Below are 25,078 nucleotides of genomic sequence, written 5' to 3'. Positions count from 1 at the left end.
AAAATATAAATTTCTCTTACTACCGGATTCTCTTTGAAACAACTCGAAAAATTCGCCTGTATTAAGAGCGAAATATAAAAAGTAATCTTAAACAAGGACAGAAATGGGCGTGAGAGGGGAGAGGAGAAACATACGCGTCTCGGTTTAAAGGATTGAGATAATTGACACAGCATCAAAACGATGTTTCCATGGTCTGCGAGTTCTTTGATTAAAGGGACCCGAGCGCTCTCAAATTGCGGGCCGGTGTAAAACAGAAAAGGGCCGAGTGTCGGAGTGCTAGTTGGCCGCTTGTTTTCCTGTATATACCGAAGCGACAACGCGACGTGGCACGGCGTTTCGTCGCGCTCGTGTGAGCGAGCGAGCTAGTTGACGCGGCAATGCGCGCCTATCTTGTTACACTCGGTGAATACATAAATATAAATTACTTAATTTCGTAACTCGGTTTAAGTTCGCGCCTCCCGCCACCGGCAGGAGACGTGATCTTGAATTCATTGTCTCATCATGACACGCCTCTAGCTAATGTAACGTTGCGCCAGCCCGTCAGACATACACACCTCGGTGACGGTTCATATAATTTCATTGGCCTAAACTCCCATCGACGATTCCGACGTGTTCGTGTCGTATCGTGTCGCGATCGTTAGTTCATGTTCGCCCTTTGCTCGATCAACTGGCATTGCTAATCGTGCTTTATCGTCACGAACCGTTGTCACAAGTATTCGCGTTGTTATCCTTTTCTTTGTCCTTCGTGGAAGAAAGGGGGACGAATGATAAACGAACGACGGACAGAATTAATTTCGTATTGGTCGAGGTTTACTCTTGGCGACGTCTGTCATTAATTTAAGCGCAACAATTACACGACCCCCTTCGTATAATTTTTTCAGGGCCTGTCAAAAGGTCGTGAGCGTGAAAAAATGTGGCGCCCTTTTCGAAGGACCCCTTTTCCCGATGTGGCAGCCGCAGAAAAAAAAAAATACCGACGCGTCGGCTAGACCTACACCTCGTCGACGTTTCTAGCGTAAGATTACAGGAACACATCGTTCAAACGCGTATGTAACGAGTATACGTGTCACGTGTGCGGCCAGATGAACGGCAGATTCCGAATATCGTGTTGCACCAGAGAGGGTTGAACCATGTAGGAAATACGGAATAAAAGTCGCGCGCCTCCCACAGGGTGACGTTGCTTTCTCTGAGAACGCGTTTGGAAAGAAGATACGTTGGTCCAGAAATACGACCGTTCATTTTTCGAAGGTTCCCATGATAAACGCGTAGGCTCTTACGAGAAACAGATTCCGCTTCGTTATTATTCATATGATCGTTTAATAACCACTTAATGTCCCACGTTATTAAATATTCTGCTTAAGAAAAAGAAGAAACAATCTCGAATATATGTATAAAGGATACATATTAATCGATTTTGCCCGTGATTCAGTCGACCATTTGATAGTACATTTATCATAAGAGTTCTTTCAACCGAGTCCAATGAACAGCGACCAATTACGTCTGCTTTCGAATTCGATTTGAATTTATAACGCGATCCCATATATAGAAAGATCGGACGCGCTGTTTAATCGATTTCACTGATTTATATTGCCCCACGGTTTATCGTGTTTACGGAGGAAAATATCTGTCGGTTGATTACAGAAGGCATCGTTAAAAGTATGAAGCGAAACGCACCTTCACCAGGGAGGGATTGCATACCTAACGTCCAGGAGTACATCTCGATGGCGCGCACAGATACAACGCGTCAGCCCATGCTTTTATCTATATATTTTATGGCATCGCCTTTAAATAATGATAGCTTCTCGAGCGTGCTCCCATCGATAAAGAATACGGTTCCAATCGAGATGAATTCGCCTCCACCAAAGTTGCGAACGCGTTTCTTTTGCGTGCTACGTTCATCGATATCGTCGTGATTTACATATATCAATTAATACCTGTGTCGTGATATCGCTGCGACAAAAGTTGCGTTTTGCGTGGCCACGCGTCACTTTGCCGATATCAAGATTTCTCTCGTTGACAAACGTTACTATACCTAAGCTTGGAACTATCGAACGTTCCAACGATGGAGCTTTCTCTTCCGAGTTGACTTTTTCAAACGATTCTTAACTCTTAATTGTCAGATGTAATAAATGTTCAACGAGTATCAGTCGTTCATAAAGCTGACAGACACTTCGGGATCGTTATAGCGATACAGTTTGTCACAAATCATCTGGACACTGGTACCTGGGACGTTCTAGATTCTCGATCGGCGCTACATTCTGGTCTCGATGTTCTCTTTCGAAACTTCTAAACTGATTTTCAACGAGATTTCCAGTTTGACACCGGCAGTTTGTTAACAACAGGGATCGATGAAAGATAGTATCCTTATTTCGGTACGTAAGAATAGTCGACGAAATGGAAGACTCTGGTCGCTATTCTCGAGGGACAACTAGGGAGAAGGTAAAAAGGAAAGGGGTATTTGAGAGGCATACTTCCGAGAGAAAAATCCATCGTCTCGCGGCGCAATGCTCGTTCGAGTGAACCTATTTGGAACGCGATCGTAAAAGGAGACTGCACTCTCCATATCGGAGTCTGAAGTCTCCATATTATTCGATCAGACTCGACGTTACCTAAATTGTTTCAGCCCGTTCGTGTGGCCGCCACGGAAAATTGGAAAAGCGTCTAGTCGACGAGGACAGAGGGGCCCTTTTGAAAGACCGTGGAAGGACGGTGAGGGAGGGGAGGAACACGTACAGAGTGCGACAATGTAGAAGACGAGGCGACGTCAGAGGTTAGCGAAGGAATATCGATCGATTTAAAGGAACGTGTAACGGCTTGTGGAGGGAAAAAGAGCGTAAAAGCGACCGGTCGAAGTCTCAGCTCGCGGATCGTACATCGTTCCATTTTGTCGTTCGACCGTTACGTGACTCTCGGCCCTTGCGACTATTTCGTGCGATAAGTCACAGCGAACAGCGCACAGGAAGAGAGTATAAAAATCTGATCTGGATCGCGTCCCCCTTGTAAATCATTTCCTCCGTCCTTAAAGCGTCATTCTCATCCATAACCGGTATCGACCGGCCGCCTAGTCTAACTCAACGCTTTTGAGGAGATCTCGCGGGAGGATCTTCCATCACGTCGCTGTTCCCTTGTTGATAAGAAAGCTAATCTGTTCCTCGTGTTAATGCAGGCACTCATACATACCTACGTATATACACTAAACTACGTGTTTTCGAGAAAGCGGTAAAGCTTGGGCGATCACGTGAAAAAAAAGAGAGAAGTTTCAACGGGGTTGAATTTTTAAACGTTAATCGTTCGAAGGTGGTGCACGATGGTTCTCTACGTTGAAAACGAGGAGCGCGCACGCGAACGGGGGTTGTTGGTGGGCGGATCGGCGCATTTATCCTCCGTCCCAGCTCCTTTTCTTCCTTCAGAGCGAGGCCACAAATTTTCCCTCTTCGTTCTGCTCTCATTGGACACCACGGGGAATGCCAGGCGTTTCCATTGTCGAGTGCCGCGTCGCACAATGCCCGTTGCCCTTGCAGCTGTCGCGGCGGAAACAAATTTCTAATGTCGCACTAAACAAACCGTCACAATGGTCGGATCTTCGTGTGCCGGGCCATTCGATGCGCGCTTGGATTTGTATTATTGGCCGTGGTTCGGAGGCCGATCGACGCCAGGAGTCACTCGAACAATGGAACGCGCGTCTACCGATCGACTATTGCGTTCGGTGAGCGTCACGTATGCATAAGCGACACCGGCTAACGAACCAGGCACGAGCCTCTTGACGTATTAATGCCGGATTTGTCGGATCGGGGAGATGCCAGATTTATAGGGTCAGCCTGATCCCGACTATAAGTATTTCTATTCGCCGGGTCACGTAATCGGGGTCCGATGCCCCTACACTGGTAGCACGTATCTACTTTGCTTCGTTTGTGGAAAAACGTGACGAACACAATGCTGGTACACGATGTTACGCGGTTGGTAATCTTGTCGAGCTAATGTCGAGCACGGTGGGTAGACCGAGCGGTGGATTTTGTTTGAATCAAACGGTGATCGATGACTCGGGCTTACATTGGGTTTAGGTGTGACACAGCATTTAGGAGAAACAGTGGTGGCAACGCATAAAACGCGGACGCTTCTGAAGCGTTTATATGCAACATTGAAAATATGATGTATTTAATCGCTTTTCGTATTCTTTTAGAAAGAATTCTGTTCTCACTGTTTCTACATCATACGATTCTTGCCTGAATAACTTTGTATGTAAAATTCTGAAACAGCGATTATTACGTTTAAGCCTCGTTCGAATTAGTTAAACGACTTGAAAGCAAAATGGCATGACTAAGGTGAAGAAACGTAAGAACTTTACGGGATATTTTAATTCAAATAAATGATAGGTTCACACTAGAAAAATTTTTCCGATGGAAATACGCTTCGCGCAATTTCACGATACGTAGAAATCTACCAATCATAACCCTCCATAAGCAAACATAAATATTCCTCGGTAGAACAAGATTAACATTACTCAAACTAACCGCGTTTTCCGTTAGAGATAACGCGTTTTCATATCGAGTCGATCGAAGGGTGAAAGCGGGGGTGGAGAAGGGAGTCACAACGAGATTGAGTCCCCGCAATAATCCATCGCGAATTACGTACTCTGACGACGCTTCGTCGTCGACGTTAATCCAGAAAGGCCGACGTGATTGGCAGTGTCAGGCCGTGGGATGAAGCGCCGTGGCGCTGGCAACCGAAGCGCAAGGAGAGTAATTTGTATTCACGTTAGGTGTTGTCTCGCCACCTGGCAGCCCGGCCATCCCTTCTCGTCCTATCCGCCAGTCGCCCACACCTTTTCTCCCTCTCTTCCCTCTCCTTCTGCCATTCTCATCCTTCTCGTCCTTCTCATCTTGTCTCTGCCCCGACGCGCTGTCCGTCCCGCCAGCTTGACGTATGTCCCCATCGATCACTTTCCTCGCAACCCCCTTCTGGCTCGCGTTTCCACGTCCACCTTGCAGTGCGCAGCGCGCCGCGCCATTGAAATTCCAACCGGGTATAATAAGGTTTTATTGCTTTCGCGGCTGGGCTCGAAAACAAAAGGGAGAAGGTCGAAGGGTACCAGGCAAGATAGAGCGGGGGGGCTGCTAGCAGAGGACCGACTTCCGAGAAGTTCCGTTCGGAAGCTACGTAGTTACAGCTAGGAATCTCGTTAAATCACCAACGACTATTTAGGAGATGGATGTTTGCGTATTCGAAAATCGCGATTTTAAATCGGTAAACGGATCGTTAACTTGGAGATGGTCCTTCGTCTTTCGAGAAAGAAACGATAAACGAAGAGAAGTTCAAATTGTTAGTGGAAACGGAAGAGTTCGTATAACTCGAGTCGTTGAACTTGGAACATTTGATGTGTTTTAGTAGTCTGTTATTTTTCTCGAAGTAAGTGTCACACGTGACGTGTCATTCGATGAAGCGAAACGGAGGAATATCCGTGCTTCGTATTTCGTTTCGCGTCGACGATAAAAGCGACGTATTAAATACGATCCTATTGTTCGTCAAATTCTATTCGATATCGTTATCGATCCGGGAGTTGAACTGGCTAATTCGTGCTGGAAGAAGCGGACGAGCGAGATCGATCGGAACGACGACGCGGAAATAATCGGCAAACAGGCAATATATCAGTAGGGTTTCGGACCGGATACGCGTCGTACGGACTTGTTAACCAAAAACAAATACGACTGGGGTAGGTTCTAACACGAGTCAAGGCCCATGGGATTATCCATCCCATCTCGTTTTCGTCGCGTCCCTGTCAACCACCATCTGGTCTTGCTTTTGACGATTTATTCTTATTGGATGTCTCCTTTCCTCTTTCCGCGAGGAAACATCGCGTAGTAATAAGAAGCAAAAGAAAAAAGAACGAAATCGCACGTACGTCGTCGTATTATGCAAACAGAAGCAAAAAGGAGCCGGGTCAAACAGAAAATACGTATTTCCATGCCGACAAGATAAGAGGTATGAAAGGGACGCTCCTCGTACGAGCTGGATAAAAATTTCTGTTGGGAACGTTGGGGAGATTTGCGGACTACGAGAGAGATATCATGAAACGTACATTGAAAATTTGGTAAAAAGGATGCACAGGGCTGTTCGTCGGAGTTGCAGGTGCGAAAATTTACAGGAAACGCGTCCGAATTCCCTGAGCCAACACGAAATCGCTCGTTCCCACAGGCATCGACCGTGTGTTTTCATAAGATACGAAAGAGAAAGTCAAAGCCCGGCCCGTATCTTTCCCCATAGAGAACCGTAGCTACCGAAATAGATGGATATTAACAACGTTGCACGGTACTTCCTGGAATGTATACTTTCTCAAACAAGTAGAACGTCTTTTTCTTTTCCTTCTCTACTAACGGACACGGACGAATAGTGAATATTCCTTGTCGTGGAAGGGAACAAGATCTTAGAGAGAGGAGAGGTATCGTTTCTTGGCCACGGGTCAACATTTATCACATTCAGAGGTTCGCCACTCGTTGCGCGGTACAAGTGTACGTGGACGAAGGTATCCTTTGATCATCTTCCCATCTGGTGTAAAAGATTTAGACCGACCAGCCCATGCTCTTTCATCCCTGCATCGTTCTGTCTGCGAGACGGGCTTTACCTCCCTTTCTCGCTCTCTTAGCGAACCTCTCGCCGCCACGGCCGTTTGGGAATACAGCCATTATCCTCTCGACATACAGATGAAAGCGAAACCTGACCACGGAATGGATTTATCCGGGAAAATGCGGCATAAAGGGGGACGAAAGTTTTCCGCTAATGCTACCGCAGACGTTGCGCGACCGCGGTCTATTTTAAAAAATATCCCTCGGTATTTTAATCGCGCTACCTTCTACTTTGTAACTTCCTTCTCTTTTAGCGCGACGTACATTTTTAAGCAACAGCTTGCGCGCACACGATTTCTCTCTTTGCTCTTCTCCGCAAGTTTCCCACGAACCGAGGCGATCGTTTCATCGAACGGATATTCACCGCCCGACGAGATCCACGGATATCAAGGTACCCGCCGCTCTACTTCCATAAATTCATAAATCCACCGATTTTGTTTCACTGGCGTTACGTCTAGGTGTTACGTGAACGCATACATTACTATTTTGAATTCGCTCGTGGCAGTGCGCGCCCGTGTACGAGGGTAAAAGCGTGCGCGTAAGCTGCGGTAACCACGCTGTAACCTTGGCAATTTAGACGTAAATCGCATTCTCGGCACCGCGGAACTTTCGCATGGCGATATTGTTCTGACACTACGCAAACACACAACGAACGGAGCGTAATTCCGGTACGGGTGTAGCCAAGGCTATGAATTATGCAACCCCTATTGGTTGCCAGCACCCTCCGGTGGACTAGCACAATCCTCGTATTCCACTCTCGCCCTGTCCTCTCTCTCTCTCTCTCTGCCCTCTCATCTGCTGTCTCTTCCTTCCTATTTACCTGCCTCTCCCTCCCTCACCCGTAACAATTCCACTAAATGTACCTATTGTATCGACCAACTCCTTCCAATATCGCATTCGATGCCACAATTTCGTCGCGGTCCGTTAGCATTCCGGTCGACTGATTTTTTGATCGTTCGAGCAACGTTGCGTCACATGGTCCCGCTGTATCGAACAACACCTGTTTGCGAATTGCGTGTTATTACGTCGAGAATATCGATCGATCGACTGATTGGAAATGGGGCTTTAATTGCGTGCAAAAATTTTACAAACTGAGCCGGTTTCGCAGCTTTACTTGGAATAATAGGGAATAGAAATATCTCGTTATTCGTTAGAATGTGTAGAATTCCATAATCCGTTCGTCTGTATTCATTATCGTGTGAATAAGCGAGAAACAGGCTGCAGTGGTCAGATTTTTCGGACCTTTAAAAACCGATCTATTGTAGAACACAGGGCGCGACACACGCGTGCGTATACGTTCTCGTGCTGCGAGCTAGACGTAGTATTTACGGCTAACAATAAATCCCTTTCAAAGGCACACGCAGCGAGTCCATTTAGCGTTTTCTTCCCGCTTACATACAACGAACGTAGTAATTACTCGTTAAGAGCACGGAGGTTCACAGAGGGAGAGAAAGCAGGCTTAAATTCTGCAATGCGTCATTTCGTTCGTGCCATTAAAACTGTTGAGATCAGCCTGGCAAAGTAAAGAGAGAGAGAGAGAGAGAGAGAGAGAGAGAGAGAGAGAGAGGAAAGCAGATTGAGCAAGAGGGATGAAGAGAGGATGAAGAAGGAAAGCTAAGCGGAAAGAGACTCGTAGGAAAGCGAACTGGAGATTTCGACACAGAGTAAGACAGAGGGCGAGGGGGTAAACAGAGTAACGCGAGAAAGGATCTGAAAAAAGAGCGAGCTTTTCTCGATTCGCGACTATGCTATGCAGTGGTAGCGTGGCATTTGAAACGCTTAAAAAAGAACGCGTCGTAAAAAGGACTGGATACTTTGATGCGGGTTGTACGTTTTATCTTGAAAAAAGGGGAGGTGCGAGGACCGAAGGGTGCTTTTCTCCCCGTTTTCCGTTCTGTCCTCTGGCGCTAAAGAGTCGCGGCTGCTATCTTCCTTCCGCAACGCCATTGCTAACGGGCTGCTGTTATCAATGGCCCTAGCCTAATGATTTTCAAGCGGACCAACCATTTCGATCCTTCGCCACTAGACTGCCTGCAGACATCGTTCGCCATCCAGTGGCCACGATGAATATTTAACGACAACATATAAAATATGATATACAGCGTAAAATCGTGGCTAAATTGTTCATCCCTGGCAAACTCTCATTAATTTCAGCATCGTTCAATGATAATAATGTCCTCGTGCGAAGTGATTCATGAAATCGTCGTTGACGTTTATTTCTGCTTTATTTATTATCAGATCAAGGCACGGCTGGTTTACGATTAAATCGAAGTGTGGCTTAATTAGCCGACTAAACGATCCTTTAATTCGAGGATAGAGGAGAAATCTTGATAGCGGTGTTCGGCTCGTCAACCGTGAATATGTTTCAACGATGAAGCTCATCCGGTGGTTTCGGATGATTAATGGATTATCTTTGGTTAAATGCATCGACTTGAGAAATACCAATCTGGAGGTACGAGAACTGGTCAGGAAATTTTGGTCAAAGTTCAGTGAGCTCGTAACATTCTGACATATATAGGAATATTGTAGCATCCTGATTATCCTAAAGAGAAACGTAATCTTTTCGAAACAGACTTTCATTGAAATTAATCGCCTTTATGGAAATCACAGCGTAGTCAAACAACAATTTTTTTTCAGCGTAAAACGCGTCGTGCGTTTACCTGCATATTTGTAGCTCACGCTTTACAACTGCGACATACAACTCGTAAAGCGTGCTGGGTGCGTCGCTGACAACGATAAACGTAAACACGTTTTTGCGCGAGCAGCAAAAAGATGTAAAATAAATCTGTCCGCAGTAAGGAAGGCAGAATATTTGGTAGACCTGCCTTTGGGTAGAATCAGTTTCTAGTATTTTAAAAAAGAAACAAAGAGAACGATATTTGCGATGCAGAATAGATTTATCATGGAATTCTACAAGGAATTTCCATTACAGGGAAGAAGCTTTTCACCGTCGATTGTCACAGATCGAAAGACTGGATATCGTTTATCGATTCCATTGCGCGACGATAAATTGATCTTCGACCACACCTCCGGCCAAGACGGATGATTTATGTCGTTATTATTTCGCGGCGGGCATTAATAGTCTGGCAAACACGGTGGAAACATGTCAGACGCACGCGAAACAGCGAAATTCCACGGGGGGACGTGCACTTTTATTCGTCTGCTTCTTTTCCCTGTCGCGGATCGTTAATCATTCGCCTCGCAGCGAAGAAGGAACAACGCCGAAACAACGAGAGAGAAAAATAGAGCGCGATGAATGGAAAAAATAGTGAACCGGGCTGGGAATTTTTCAGTCAAGCGCTACATCACGTCGTGAAAAACACCACACGTAGTCCCACGGGGGTGTTCATGACGCTATTCAAATGTCTAGAACCTCGTACCTTACCGAGGAAGATACATTTATAATAGCTGGCGCATTTAGCATGTCACTCGAAAATTATGTTCCATTCTGCGAGAAGAACGTAAATTAATTACGTACGTTCACGATCTGGATACTTGATTCCTTTTTTACCACTTTATCTGGGTATGACATCCTGAAGCATTTTCTGAGCTATTTCTCGAACGACTTCATTTTATTTATCGTACACTAGCGAATATTTAATATCGCAGCGGGCCGATATTTTAAACCATGCAACATGAAAGATTCATATAGGAATTACATAAGAATTTATGTAGTTTATATAACCTCCAATTTTACAGGAATTCACTTCTCGAAAACGTTCGATTTCTTATCGATTCCTAAGACAATTTGTCAATGATCTGTCGACATTCGTTTTGATATTTCTCGCAATAGATGTTGCCCTTGAATCCTTCGAGTTCCAACTCTACATTCAACTCCGTTGGAAGATACATATTGCGCCACTGTAATATTTTAACCTCTCAACCAATTCAAATATAGTTAGTCGCAGGAGCATCTGCAACCTTTCGAAGGACTTCTCAAGGCTGTTTACGGTAGCGCCGAGTCTCTCCTGTGAGGTACGATGAAAAGGTAGACTTTCATAAGAGGTGCTGATACAATTCCACTGTATGGTATGTACGACGTGCAGTCTCTCGGGTTACCCTGCACTGGTGTACCGTTACTCGTGCGTGTACGCGCGTATACATGTGTTCACATAGGCCCCGAAGAGCAAGGATCGATAACACCGGTCGCGAACGGGGTACATTAAGGCTATTTTACGAGTATAGGATATCTGGAAAGCAATACTCTATTCTTGAGGATCCTTTGGGTGGCGCGATCTTTACGGCATAGTATACATGCCTCCGACATTGTAGAGTTGACAGGAAAAGAGAGATACACCCCTGTGGCATGCTACGCTTCTTTGAGGTTGCATAGTCATGGGGCGCGAGATTAATTCCATTTTTCCTTGAAGTGAACCGAAAGCAACTTGACTTACGCTTCTTGCAACAGTGGCTTAACTATTAATTAATGTTTGTCATGAACATTTTTGTCAGGGCTCTTAAAATTTGACGAATCTTTCTACGTTAAAAGTCCCTAGCGAGTAACTTGTCCGTAGTCAATGTAATTTTAAAAAAGCGTCATTTTATAACATACGGTATGGATATTTTGAAAAACGAAAGAAAAACATTTTCATTCAGGCTGCTCGTCTTATTGTACGGTTGAAATGATTCGTAAAAACGAACGTATCTCGCGTTGTCATGATATTACGACACGCAGAATGGAACTTTCACTGCACGTTACTGAAATGTGCCACCTTGACATCTTATGAAAGGGTAATGAGACGTATTCACGAAGGGGCGGATCTCTAAAGTTTATATTCTTGTTCGTATAGCGGCTGATTTGTTCTATCCTGAAATCATTCCGTTTCACAATCATCCTTCGAATCGCGAAGATTTATTCGAGATTTATTCTAGGAAAACAAATATTTATTACCAATTATTTATTAGCCACGATATATCACGGGTTATGGATAAATTTGATGATATTTGATCGTAAAGGGAACATGGAATCGCAAGAAGCATCGATCGAAGTGTCGATCGGGCATTTATACGTGTCGCTAATGAAAACCGACAGCAATATATCCTACTGTCGCGTCTTTGCTCTCCCGAGATCCTCCTTCTAATATTAAGGGACCACCCCGACTGCGTTAATTAGTAAACTCGCTGGCTGGCTCGGTTCTAGCGTTGCTAATGAGAATTTGAGTAATGACGGTGTTCTCGCGACTTGTCCTCTTCGTCTCTTGGCAAATTTGCCGATGTGCTAGTGTCAAGACCCACCGAGATCGATAGCTCCTTTGAGCGTATTTGCGGGAATATTGCTCCGGTTCTCGATAACCTATCTGATATTCCTCGGTACGACCACGCTCTACGCTGCCGATTTAAAATAGTTCATTGAACATATATTATAATACCTTTCGCGATTTACTTTTAGATTCTAGTAAATTCAGGATATTCACCAATCTGGATGTTAACAGTTTAGTAGGAATATCGTTAAAAGATTGTAGCCTAGCTATATTAAAATAAGAGTTAAAAATAAAGATCTACGTTAAAAATGTGTGCTTAATGCAAAGTAAATACAAGATTTCTTATTACTGTAATATTTCATATGTTTATCTACATGTAATGAAAACACGTAAACTTAATTGGATATTTGCAGCAATTACGACACTAAGGCAATTTCAAATGGTCTCCAGTGAATGGAACGAAACGTGACCGATGATAACTGTCGGTAGAAAGTAACCGAACCGCAAGAATAAGACATTATTAGCGATACTCTAATTCAACCGTGTGGTACCCGGTTATTTTCAACGAGTGAACCGTATCGAATGGGTTGGCATACGAAAAGTTTCCATTAATTACACGTACCGACTTACCCGCTGGCAGTGGAATCGTAAAAGACCGGCTGAGTAACCTATTTTTACCCTCGATCTGCATGCACCGAGAGAGATTTAAATATGCATCAGAATGATAATGAAAAAGCAGAGTTGTAAATCTCGTGGGATTCGTCTCGCTTTGTTTCGCTCTGGTTCTCTATGACTCCGATAAATTCAATCGACCCGCTTGCGCGTTTGTTGCTTGTTCCCTATCTCGAGGTAGCTTTGATTTGAAACACGTATACCGGCAGTCTTAAGGATGTCTCCGATCCTTTGTATTCTTAGCTACTGAAGGGGGTTATCGACGAACAAATTGGGGTTGGAAGCTCGTGGATCGTGGCGCCACCCTGGTAAAAAGCGTTCAACTACGAGGGGATACCTCGAAACAACCCTCCGTTGGTCTCGGTATTCCTTCACGTTTCTCGAGCCGACTGGTTGGTCGAGATACAGATTCGAGTCTGACTTCTACGTTCACCACTAGAGGGAGCATGTGCTTTGTAAAGCAAGCAAACTATTGTTATTTTCTCTTTTGTTTGTTATATTTTGATATTGATATCGTTTCCCATTATTTACATTCATATATTAATTGAAAGAGAATACTGAAAGGTTTTACGTGTTTTTGACAAGAAGTTTCATATAATATGAATTTCATCGGAATAAAGGCCGCGGAAATTGTCGGCTCAAATTCCATTGTTTTTTTAATTTCAAGACAAAAAGGGGAAAAACAAATACCCGATAATATACATGTTTCACAAACGCACACACATTTTAAACCATAGCACCTCGAAGCTGATAAACACTTCGAAAAAGGTTGCTCGTTCTTCATGTGGTACTTTATCACAGTTCAGACACTAATACCCGCCATATCTCTTAATGAAAAGTGAAATGTCTTTGGAAGCCGGTCTTGCCTCCCCAGCCTATGTAAGACCAACCTAAAACTCGAACCAGAGAAAACGGTTCTCGCCTTTGTCGAGTGTTCTTTTTGGCAAGGAACCTTCTCGCGTGCTGCACCGCGACGAGAGAGAAAGTCGAATGGAAAATTATTTACGACTTATTCATACCGCGGGCCAGACTCAGAAGGGAGGGTTGCGCGTTAAAAGTTCCAGCAATATATCGCGCCTTCCTTATTGTCTATGCAAATCCTTGCCCCAACTCTGTTAAAAATACCCCCTTGTATCTGAACTCCCACCCTCTTGAGCTCGCCCGTTTTGCCGGCTCTCGTCTCGACGGAGAACCTCGACGGGAAGAAAAAGGGGGTTGGAAAGGCAAACGGAGGGAACAAGGGGGGAAAATAGAAGAAGCAGACACGAAGGAGAAGAGCTTCGATATACCCGCCTACGTCGTGGCTCCAATCTTATTTTTCCACGAGGCGCCGCCTCCTTTAATTTATCTGAATTTAAATTTAACGAGAAATACCGGGGCTATAACGGGGTGGGGGTGGAAAATCGGTGGTCGACTGCCGCGGGAGCTGCTTCGATTACTCCACGGCATCTGCGCCCGAAAGCTCCGGCAAAGCTCGGGACTCAAGGTCGCTAACTAGTCCCTATATTTCTCGAGCTTTAAATATTTCGCGGATTTCGCAGCAAAAGGACCAATCTCTTAAGTAGCTGCGACCTGATTTAGTAGACGGCGAAGTTCGCGGCTACCTAAAGTTTGCGCAATCCTTAATGACGCCCTTTCCGATATTACGGAAGTATTATCGAGATTCCATTTTGCCAGATGCGAAGAGCGGATTAAATGTATCTTATCGGCGAACGGTTTGCACACGGGACCATGATCGCGTTGCAGGTGCCCGTCTAGTACGAGTCGATACCCGGTACGCTGTCATTAAGGCGTCGCCTAATTTGCCTCTGAAAACTTTCGACACGATTACCACTGACATGAGAAGTGGCGGGTGAAGCATATGGTTAAAGGACGGGGAAGCTTCAGTTATTACGTAAGTACGAGGCGAGTATTCCATTAATCAAGTTAGACGCGACTTCGCAACCAACTTGTTAGCAGGATGACGACCGGGTGACGAAAGAAAGAGATAAATTGAAATGGTGGAAGAGAGCGTTTAACATTTTATGTAGCGGGTGGTAAGTTTAACGCGTAAAACGATTATTCGTAGTTAAAGTGATGCGTATTTCAGTACTCCGCCTTATAATTTTAATAAAGACCTTCCATCATTATTAATAAAAGAGGAGCGGTGAAAGCCTTACAATGTATAAAGTCGAGCGGTAAAAATGTTAATCCGACGGGATGGCGACATGGAAACGCTTAGCCGGTTTATGTTACAACGATTTAACGAAAGACTGTAGGTACGAGATTGAATTTAAGACGAAATATCGCTTCATTCGGTTGACAAGTATTAAAAAACGAAAGAAACGTGGGTAAACTCGTTTTATGTTTTACGGTTTCCGCCATCTCGTGACTTAACCGCATTTGATCAAAGCTGTAGCTCGTCCGCGACTTGTACATCGTGACATCAGCCCGTTCTTTAAGATCCTCGCAGCATCGGGTGCAGCTTATGCATAAATATACATGCTAAAATTGTGTACACTAAATTTCGTCCTTTTGTGGAAGCGAAGGCTTGACGAAGCTCGACGAGGCTCGATCTTCCAGGCTTTGGTCGAAGAAGCGGACAGAGCATACGCGAAAAGGGGTGGCAGACAGAGTTCAGTTTTGAAAGAGGTCACCACCCTATAAGAAGAAGGGTAGTGCAACCGCCGCGCTGCCCTGAAATATGGCGTTTCTGCATTTAGCTTTCGAATGCCTTTCGAGCAGCCTCGTTATCTTTGTCAAAGGGGATCTCTGGAACGCGGAACAAAAGGAAAGTGCGGCTGGCACGAAGGGTGGTGCGCAGAAAGAGCGGAGAATAATTTATTCTAACGAAGAACCGCAATTAACAAAATGTCGCTCCTTTTTAAACGACGGCTATCTTTTTCAAAATCGTTCGAGTTGCTTTCATCATTTTCACGAGAAACTGGACGGACTGGGCGAAGTAAATTTTAATGAACAACGAACATTAACAAGCCGCCCGTCTTTCTACTTTGAACATTTATTTTTCAAGTAAGAATAATCATAGAAATAACTGTAAAATTATAGGAAAAAATGTTCAAACTGCTAGATACTATTATTGTCATGTATGTATAGTATATATCTATGTACGTTATTTTGTATGCATATCTTCGAAGCTGATTATCCGTATGAAAGTAAAACATTGGAACGCGATCACCGATTGCGTCTATATATTCTTACATAAGTAACATTCCCATGCGAATAAAATAAGCTACATCATCGGAGTGTTCCGCCTCGCCTCCTCAAATCTCGTCTAGTCTTCGATAAAGCCTAAGGGTACCACGTTTCAAGGGAAAATCCTTATTTGTTCGGCGTTTTGCTTAATGGGAGATCCATCTTTTCCCTTCAGGAGGGATTTACGAAAGCCTTATGGGAAAGTATGCGATGTGCCAGTACTCGTAGCGATGAAGATTAAACGAACCTTTTGAAGGATTTATACCATAAAAAAAGAGAAGGTAGCAAAGAAATGAAGTTCCCCGATCTACGATAATGACATTGCAACTTTGTTCTCGATATTTCGCGTACGCATCTATTTGTGAGTTCGCGTTGTTATAAATATCGTTAAACGTGTAATGTATGTGCCGCTTATAGGAGGACATTTTTTATGGGCATTAAATTTGCGTTTTACCCTCGCGAAACGCGGGTATTTATATTCATTGTTTAATATTTATGATCGAAGTCACGCGTAAAATAGCTTGACATAAACGAAACGGGACGAAGTCATGGTGTTTTCCATGGGGAACGATATCGAAAAACAATTGCTGGTGATAAATAAGAAAAATTGATTCGACGGAAGGGAGATGGCTAACGCCTACGTACTCGATTTCCCCCTGTTACCAAGACGTATATCCCACCACAACCCTACGATATCGAAAACCATACAATATTTACGCTTTCGCCAGCAAACGCATAAATATTTCAGGAACAGCGGCCCTTTAACCGCGACGCTCGCGAAACAGACCTCTCCCCTTCGATTGATCGTATATTACCTTTATTCTGCTATACCAACCGATATAAAGTCAGAAAAGTAATGCAAAGTATCTCTTTTTCGCGATATTCAATTAAATGGAAATTCTCTATGGATATTCATGAATATAGACGCGGAGTATCTAAAAATTAGAAAGATCTACAGAGGAAAGGCGGTTAAAATTCCAGCGAGTTCTTTGACCGATAAAAAATATGGCGACGAAGTGATTAACTATGTCATAAAGAGAATTTCTGTGGGTTGACTGGAGTATCATTTTTGTCCCCTTGAGTTCAAGTAAATATTCATATGGAGCCATAGGTTTTGCGAATGTACGTGATTTCGATATCATCGCGAAGATTATTATGGATCTGTAAGTTTGAACGACCTCCGAGACATCGATAGCGACAACTCCTATGCCGTGGAGTCCGAGTTCAGCAACAGTGACAACATCCAGATTATAGGAACCGATAGCAGTAACATAGCCTAGGGTCGTAGCAATCGATGAAGATGACCCTCACTTGAAATCAGTAGCATGGACATTAAGGTCGTGAAAGGCAACGACATACTCGACTATTCGATTCGATCTTTACTTCGCGATCTTTACTTTCGTAGCAACACTAAAAACTTACAACTTCTTCTATAAAAGGTAATCAGTATTTGTGTCAATGTTTGGCATCATTCCCGGTAGTTCTAGATTTATCAATAAAATATTAAAACGATAAAAAGTCTCGAGTAGCATTCAAATACCCACTTGCAAAAACATTACGGTCAATTAAAGTAAAAGAATGTTCTACGACTGGAGTGGTACTTTTTCAGCTAAGATAGAAGTAATGGGAAATGAGAAAAATAGCGAACTGCTGCTTCTATGCAATGTCCCCGGCCGTCTGACTAATTGGTAATTAGGCGACGCGCAATTAATCATACCTCTTAACCCCCTTCTTTCCTTTCCCGGTCGAGCCAACCGAGAATCTCGAGTCGAGGAGCTTGAATGTTTAGGTCTATTCAGCTTGGCCATTCGTTAATGAAGTCGCGTGTCGGGACGCCAAGTTCATTTCCCTCTGAATGCGACGAGTCCGAGAATCATAATTACTGTATTCTGTACGCATATCCCTGCTGATGCGAAACGTGCACACGCCCACTCGGCTCCGCCCGGAATCTCGATTAAACCCATGGCCAAACGATACTGGAATCACCAGCACTCACGAGCATGTGATCGTGACCACGAATATTCTGTTTACCAGCGTGTCCAAATTCTAGTCCTTTCATTAAGCTTCTGTTTTATAGTTTAACGTTATCACGTCAGACTATCTTCCATATTCCATGCAGTTAAATTAAATCAATTAAACAATTTCATATGGAATTATTAAACGTTTCAAAGTCTCCACGTTACAGGTACCTATTACATTTTTTCATGTATGATTCTTTTTTTACCTCATCGTTCCTTTTGCTTTTTGATTATAATAGTCAAACGTATTCCATAATTGTCTTCTTTCGGTACGTAATTTATGCGTATCACGTACCAGCTTCACAGACTTCCTTTGATCTTTTCGATAGATCGATTTCAATGCAACGACGCACGGAATGCCAATCAATCGCGCGACCCATTTGGATATGGTGTCGCGGTCAGCTGTTCTATGAATTCTCTTTTATCCGTCGAAAACTGAGCTATGTCACACGAATCGGCATTGGCGCACGACCACACGGGTGTTAGCGCATCGACGTCCGCCAATATGGACGGAGCCGTGTTCGCGCATACACACCAGTGAGAAACCGCAGGTCGTAGAAATATATGTACCTTCGGTGGAGGGGTGATTGTATAACATGATCAGCACCCGGTGCACGCCTATAACGTTTTGATTATAGGGCACTCGCATTTGACTCCGTTAAACCTGATGCCGGGATTTGGCTGCAACTCGTGCCGACTTCGAATCGAACCAATCATCGCCAGCTCGTGATATCGAAGTCGCAATGTTCACGCTCGGCTTAAACCGCTTACACTAACGAATACGTTATACACGTTGTATTAAGATGCCGTTAAGGTTGAGTAACGAGGCAATCGATATATTGCCAGCCGGATCGTTGATAATCGAGGCGTCTCCATTTAGCTTCCCCCCGTCTGATTGCAAAGTTTATTTTACCGTTTAACCCGCGTAAGAAGTTTCATCGTGTTCCATTTATGTCAACGATGATTGCGTTTTAATATAGATCAACGATATACGATCTTCGTTCGATTTTTTTGACCGAAGGTTGGTTAAACGTTAATTCGAAATACCGAGTTTGATACAAGCCACGACACGCTTTATCCGTGTGCTTTGTTCGTTTAATACAGTCCCGCGGATGATATACGCCGACTTCGTGCGCAGGTAAATAATCTGACACAAAGAATCTTACGATCCTATGTGTTCCAAACATCTTTCATGCGCAATTATTTATACCGATGATGGAGTTCTCGAGGAAAAGTACCGTTGGAAAATAACGCACGACATTTCTCTGCATCGCTTCACAATCGGTGCAGTGGTATCGAACTTAATTGTAGCTGTCGATCCGGCCGCGCACGTTGGATTTAATTCGAGCGTGAGCTACCTAAAGCGGTGCACAACCGAGCAGCTAATCAACGTGCCGTTCTCCCTCTGTATTTACAGTACTGTCGATTCCTTCTCAGCCTCGATATTCCTGCTCGTATGCAGCTTTGTATCTCACGTTATGTAGACACAGAACGTAAATATCCTGTTCAGGTATTTGTACACTTTGCGATGCATTTATCGTTTCCTGGTTGGTCTGTGACTTCACTCGATTGTAACCGCTGTCACGTGTACGTGACCCATTTACTTCAGTTTGTTTTTTAACCCAACAAAACTGATACGTGGACTTTTGACGGACACGAACAGCCGTTCAATCAGTGAACACGTCGATGTAATTATTGTGTAATATCGGCTCTTGCTCGTTATTTAAGAAGTACGCAAAAGTAATTCGCCTGTGGTGTTCTCGCGCGTGAAAAGCAAAAAAATGGATAATAGCATTACACATACGCAAAAAATAAATGGAGTTGGATGTTATCGACATAAAATACATTCTTGCTGGAACTGGAGATATTTCCAGAGCTGCTTTACAGAACATATTACGAACGATTTCAAAATGGGTATAGAAACGTTGAAGTAGAAAACTATTCAACCTAAACTCTTTAATTATATTTCGTTACGACGTTTTACATTGCCAGCCAATCAACTAAGTAGGATTAAATAGATTTCTCTTTGTAATAATAGGATCAGATCGGGGTGGAATTGAGGAAAACGGTAAACGTTACATAATGGAAAAATACTCGGGAATATATTATGTAACAGGTATTATCTCTAATTTAAGATTCAAGCAACATGTAATAGAGAATCGTTTGCGCTATTATCAATCACACTTCTAAGAATATCGAACGTTCGACTATGTCATGGATCAACAACGACCCACGCAGAGAACATTCAATCACGTCGTATCGCGCGTTTCCGGATTACATTATTAAAACAGAATATCGTAGAATTTGCACGCACACGTGTTGTGCGAGCCAACAAAAGGATTTCCTCAACAAGCGGATCCCTCGAGATTTCGCCGCCGCGATTTCCAGTTGCTCAGCTTTTCTACTTTTAAGCGACGTGTAGATAAGAACGATAGGATTAGATTTACCACCGGATGCAAACCATTTCACATAACCTACGTCGTGAAAAAACTGAACGGAAAGCGATAAACAACGCGTCACGCCGCGTTTTAAGACATCAAACCGATCGTGTGTTAGGAAAGATATACTACAACGTTCGCCAAATGGATTATTGGCCGCCCGACGTGAGCAGCAAAAAGAAATAGAGAACAAAATGAGAGAAAGATTGAAACGCATGGCCGCTGGCCATGGTACCAGAAAACGTTTACAAAGAAACAGAAAAGATGGTAATTGAATTTTGTTGATTGCAAAACGCGAAATCGAAACGACGATGCTCTAATAACGATCAGCCCAATAAAACCGAGGTATGTAACGTGCAAACGCAAACGATCCTGTCACGACAATTGCAATTGTCACGTGAAATGAGAATAGCGTGTCTCCGTGCTATTCTCTCTGCCCTTCTCCGCGTGTTTAATCACTCTTGGCCCGCGTATCCTTTCAAAGGATGATAATACGTGCTCGAAAACTAACAGTCAGACAACCATTAATTTTAATCCTCCAGCGAATCGTTCGTTTGAACTACGATCTCGGCGCGATCTCTCCTTCTCTCACAACAGACTCAAAGAACACTATGGGCATGTATAGTTCTATGCGATGTTCAGGCATCGAGGAGCATGGCAAGATTGAGAAAAAACTCATGATTCCAATCGCGAGCAAAACAAAATTATAGGAATCCATCAATGTCTGCCGGTCATGCCGGCACGTTTGCCAACTGTAAATACAAAGCGAGAAAGGAACGTAAAAGAAACCACGTGGTTAGACTATAGACGCAGAGGATGTTAAATTGTGGCAATTAACTCGATACGTCGTCTTTTTTGACTATGGTCAAAGAAAACAAGTATTTCAGTGTACGTCGAAGATAAAAGGATAGTGTACGCTTGCTATCGGATAATGTAATTTACGTAATTAGTTGAGTCAAGCAGCTTGTAAAGAGATATCTCGGAATTTAAAATACGTTTGGAGCAAGTAGAATTTACTTTCGAAACACGTGTGTATAAATATTATTTTAAAGAGGTTCCATCTTAATTTCATAATTTAATTATCCTACTAATAAGTTGGCAGAATACAATAAATTCCAACTTGAGAGATTGAAATATTTTTGCTAGCAATATTTATGTAGCATTATTTATAGTAATATTTGTCCTATTTTTGTTTCCTTATTGAAATCTTAGGACGCTCACGTATTTTTACAATAAATCACAAATCACGACAGAAACATATTAGGGAAACGTCGTGTATCAGAAACAATATGAATGCATCCATCTTGAGAATCCATTCTCTGATAAATGGGGCTGGTGGACAAAAAGACGCCGTGCTGATTTTGATATGTTATTAAAAAAGGTAGGGAGGAAGGAAATATATCAGATAAGACGAAAGAAAGGGTGAATGGGCGAGCATGTGGTCAATTCTTGGGTGTCGGGTAGTTGCGCAGAGGACAACCCTGATTGGTCCGTCGCCGCCGGTCGGCTGACGCGGCTTGTGGCTTTCGGCTCGACGAGCTTGCCTCGACTCGCTCAGTCGCACTCGAACCGCGCATCGGTGAGGGTGCTGTGTCGCCCTCTCTCGGCACCTTCTCCTTTCGGTGTATGCGTGCGTGCGTACTTACGGGAGCGGTTGCCACGCGAGTCGTACCACGTTGTCCTCTACGTTTTTTTTTTCGTCTCGATTCGCGCTCGACTGGGACAGTCAATTACGAAGAATTATTAAATAACCGAACTTTCAAGGTGAAAACAATACGAAATCCTATACATCAGGCGATACGTATCTTAACGGTTTTTTGTGTTCCTTGTTTACCTTCGACAGTCGGTAAGAGAGTAAGACAACTCGTAAATGTGCGACAGAATAACATTTGAATTTTGTATATTGGCACTATTGTTTCACGTCGTTAGTGTTATCGTTTGAAATTTTCATGCCGACCGTTTGTAAATTTTGATCGTACATTGTAGTGATATGTTCTCTGATTTTACGTGTAGCGTGGTTTAGAACGGAAAATTTAAAGTAGTTTAACAAATGTAATTGGCAATTTCATTTTAAATTGGACGGATGGTTGAGTGCAGTCATATATGAGGTGTCAACAACTTTAACGACATAAACTGTCAACATACTCACCGTGCGCTCCATCTTGAAATCGGGTAACGATTCGACTTTTGCCAGATGATTATTCGAGCTCGTGCTTTCGATCGCCAGTTGTTTTCTTTTCCGGCCACTCGAGTTCGACGATCCTTTAAAAGGATATCGGACGCCATTGAATGTTCGGTACTGTTCCCAGTCGGCGCGAGGACACAGTGAATAGTCGGTGCGCGCGTGTTTGTCGTCGTCGTGCAGTTCGTACTCACGGGAGTACGGGGAGTGCGGGAAATAGATCGTCTTCGGCGTAATCTGGCGTTGACGTGACCTAGCCTAACGTAACTTTTGTTTGGGACATCGGTCGCCTCCATTCCATCATCTATCCCACTGTTTCATCCATTCGGTGGTCTCGTGTGTGTGCCTATCTTTTCTGGAGTTGTGTACGACTACTTCGAACTACAGCGGGACTGACCTCATACGTTTTTCTGGTACGTAATGCATTATATTTATTTATTATGGCAGTTTGTCGCACCGATTTATGAATAGGTGTCATGCTTGCACAACCTAAGTTTCGATACCATTTCGAACGATCGTGGTATTTATCTAACAGTTCTCTCTCAGTATAATAACAATTTCATGGAAATTAATGTATTGTTTTAATTAGAATTTCACAATGAACTGTTCGTGTTATCACCTTACTTGTTTGTTTAGAACTTCTCGATACGGAAAGTACATATTACATGTTTCACGAAATGAGACGCCATTTTGATAAGCTTATATTACTTCGATATTTTGCGATACATCGCACGGTGAAAAATTTATGAACGCGTTTCAAAGCGAAATTAAAAAGCAAAATATTGGCATGCTCGGGCGTTTTTGTAAATTTGTTCGTATTTTTTTAGGTTGTATCCGCTCTCGAAGATAGTTTTTAATCGAAATACGATATAACCGTCGGATTTATGTCGCGGATACGGTATTTCAGAGAACACGAAAATTGGATTTCAATTTCGCTCGCAATACCTTCCTGTTCAAAAATTGTTGATTCGAATTGAATATAGAAGAGACGTTCGTTCTCATCGCAATATTTTCCAGGCTTCTAATATCTATGTCGACATTGCGCGCATAAATAATTTTCGCCGTTACCAATATTGGAAAACGTTCCTTCGATACCATAAAATACATACCGGGATTATAATTCATTCCCGCTAATATTCAAATTTTCCTCATGCTGATACGTTTGTATTTTGTAATCAGCTATAATTACCGTGCCTTATAAAATACGCGATACAAATTATCAGTCTCATAAATATATAGATAGAAATATTAATTAACAACATATTACATTTTAAAACAATATTATAATTTAGGTTTTAAGAATTGATAATAGATATAAAAAAATTATCCTATAATTTACTTTGTTTTAATATGCTAGTTTTGAGTGATACATTCAGTTAACTTTCTTAATAAAATTCAGGACCAACATTATCTCGTGTAAAATTGCAAAAAACGTATGAAACATCTGTTCGCTAACGGATTCATTAATTTTGCTAGTTTCGATTTTCAAACGCTCCTCAAACGGAATAGTAAATAACGTTAAACATAAGAGGACTGCGAAGCGCTCGGCCGTCCACGAATTTTTCATTTTACTTGAAAATTCATAACACGAGTCTCGTTTCGTTAAGCGTGTCGTGCCCTCTTCCGAGCGTGTCCCGTTGCAAAGAGTTGCTTCGCCGCAGAAATAATATTCGCTTTGGCGAGTTCAAAGCTTTGCCAAACCGCGGCTAGCAGCGGAGCCTGTTGGCACATGGTGCTGAAAATAGGCGGACACCAGCGGTGGTATTGCATCTTTCATCACGGGCCCGTTTGGAACTGCTGTTCCAGTATCTAGAACCGTGATTAGAGAAAAGAAAAACAAAAAAAAAAAGGAAAACACGAGGACGGGGTGGTGGGCGCTAATTGGTTAATGCCCGCCATTACGAGGTTTACAACGGAGCTGCTAAAGGGAATTAAAAATAGCTGGCCTCCACCCGAGTGCACTGGCCAAGAGGACACTTTTCGTTCTTTTACTACCTCCTTATTCATCGTTTTCATCGGTGCTGCCGTTAATCGAGAATGCGCAAAACATTTCGAGCAGAGGTCGTTCCATGGAACTAAATTTCACTTTCGTCTCTTAATTTTCATGTAAACTCGTTTCGTTTTGGTAAAGCTTAAATCCCGCCAATCCTGTTTTACTTCCCTTCATTTCGATTCCCCGTCGTTATACGTTTGCCTTCTGCTTGTTTGTTGAATTCCTCCTTTCCCTTTTAGACTAATACTCTCGTACATGGAAATCAATGGAATTTCTCTACTTTTTGTTCCTCCGCCTTTTTCCTCCGTCTTCCAAGCTGTCGCTCTTGTTCGGTTTTGCTTTGTTGCTCGGTCACGCGCATTCTCGGTATTCATTTCCACGAGCACGCAGAATCGTCAGCAGCTTCTCGTCGATCGGACAATCACGCTAAGGTCGCGAAAACACTTCGTAACAACGTTCTTATCGCGTTTCATGACTCGCGACCTCGTGGCACGTAATACGGTGATTAGGGCTAGTCGAATGTTTCACTCGCTGCTCGAACACGAACCGATCTGGTTCAACATTTTCTGGTTCCTTTAAACAAATAAGAACCGTGTACGGGGTTCTTGCCGATCCGTCTCTTACCACGACATTTCCTCCCCACCAGGGTTTATTGAAATCGTATTTATTGAAATGCCGTTGACGTTTTGCAATCTGTAAAATCATTCTGTTTGATTTCACGGACGATATCAACGCATTGTTTAATTCCGTTCTACGCGATTT

General features: G+C 43.2%; 2 protein-coding genes across 6 annotated transcripts in view; one reads left to right on the top strand and one right to left on the bottom strand.

Moving 5' to 3' along the window:
• Positions 1–22,409, bottom strand: part of LOC138184329 (discoidin domain-containing receptor 2) — a 254,587-nt gene extending 232,178 nt beyond the window's left edge. For 2 of the 4 annotated variants that reach the window (XM_069122231.1, XM_069122241.1), the window contains exon 1: positions 22,291–22,402. The gene's annotated coding sequence lies outside the window, so the exon portion shown is untranslated. Of the gene's footprint in view, positions 1–22,290 lie in introns of all 4 variants that reach the window. The other 2 variants (XM_069122228.1, XM_069122249.1) reach the window with 2 other exon arrangements.
• Positions 22,410–22,595: 186 nt separating this feature from the next.
• Ddr (discoidin domain-containing receptor 2) overlaps positions 22,596–25,078 on the top strand; it is a 214,975-nt gene continuing 212,492 nt past the window's right edge. For both annotated transcript variants that reach the window (XM_069122175.1, XM_069122149.1), the window contains exon 1: positions 22,596–22,736. The gene's annotated coding sequence lies outside the window, so the exon portion shown is untranslated. The remainder of the gene's footprint in view (positions 22,737–25,078) is intronic.

This window comes from Bombus flavifrons, chromosome 1, assembly GCF_040668555.2.
Source record: "Bombus flavifrons isolate JBK064 chromosome 1, iyBomFlav1_principal, whole genome shotgun sequence".
Taxonomy (NCBI): domain Eukaryota; kingdom Metazoa; phylum Arthropoda; class Insecta; order Hymenoptera; family Apidae; genus Bombus; species Bombus flavifrons.
Note: the sequence above shows the minus strand (reverse complement) of the source record. Positions and strands in the feature narration are given on the sequence as shown.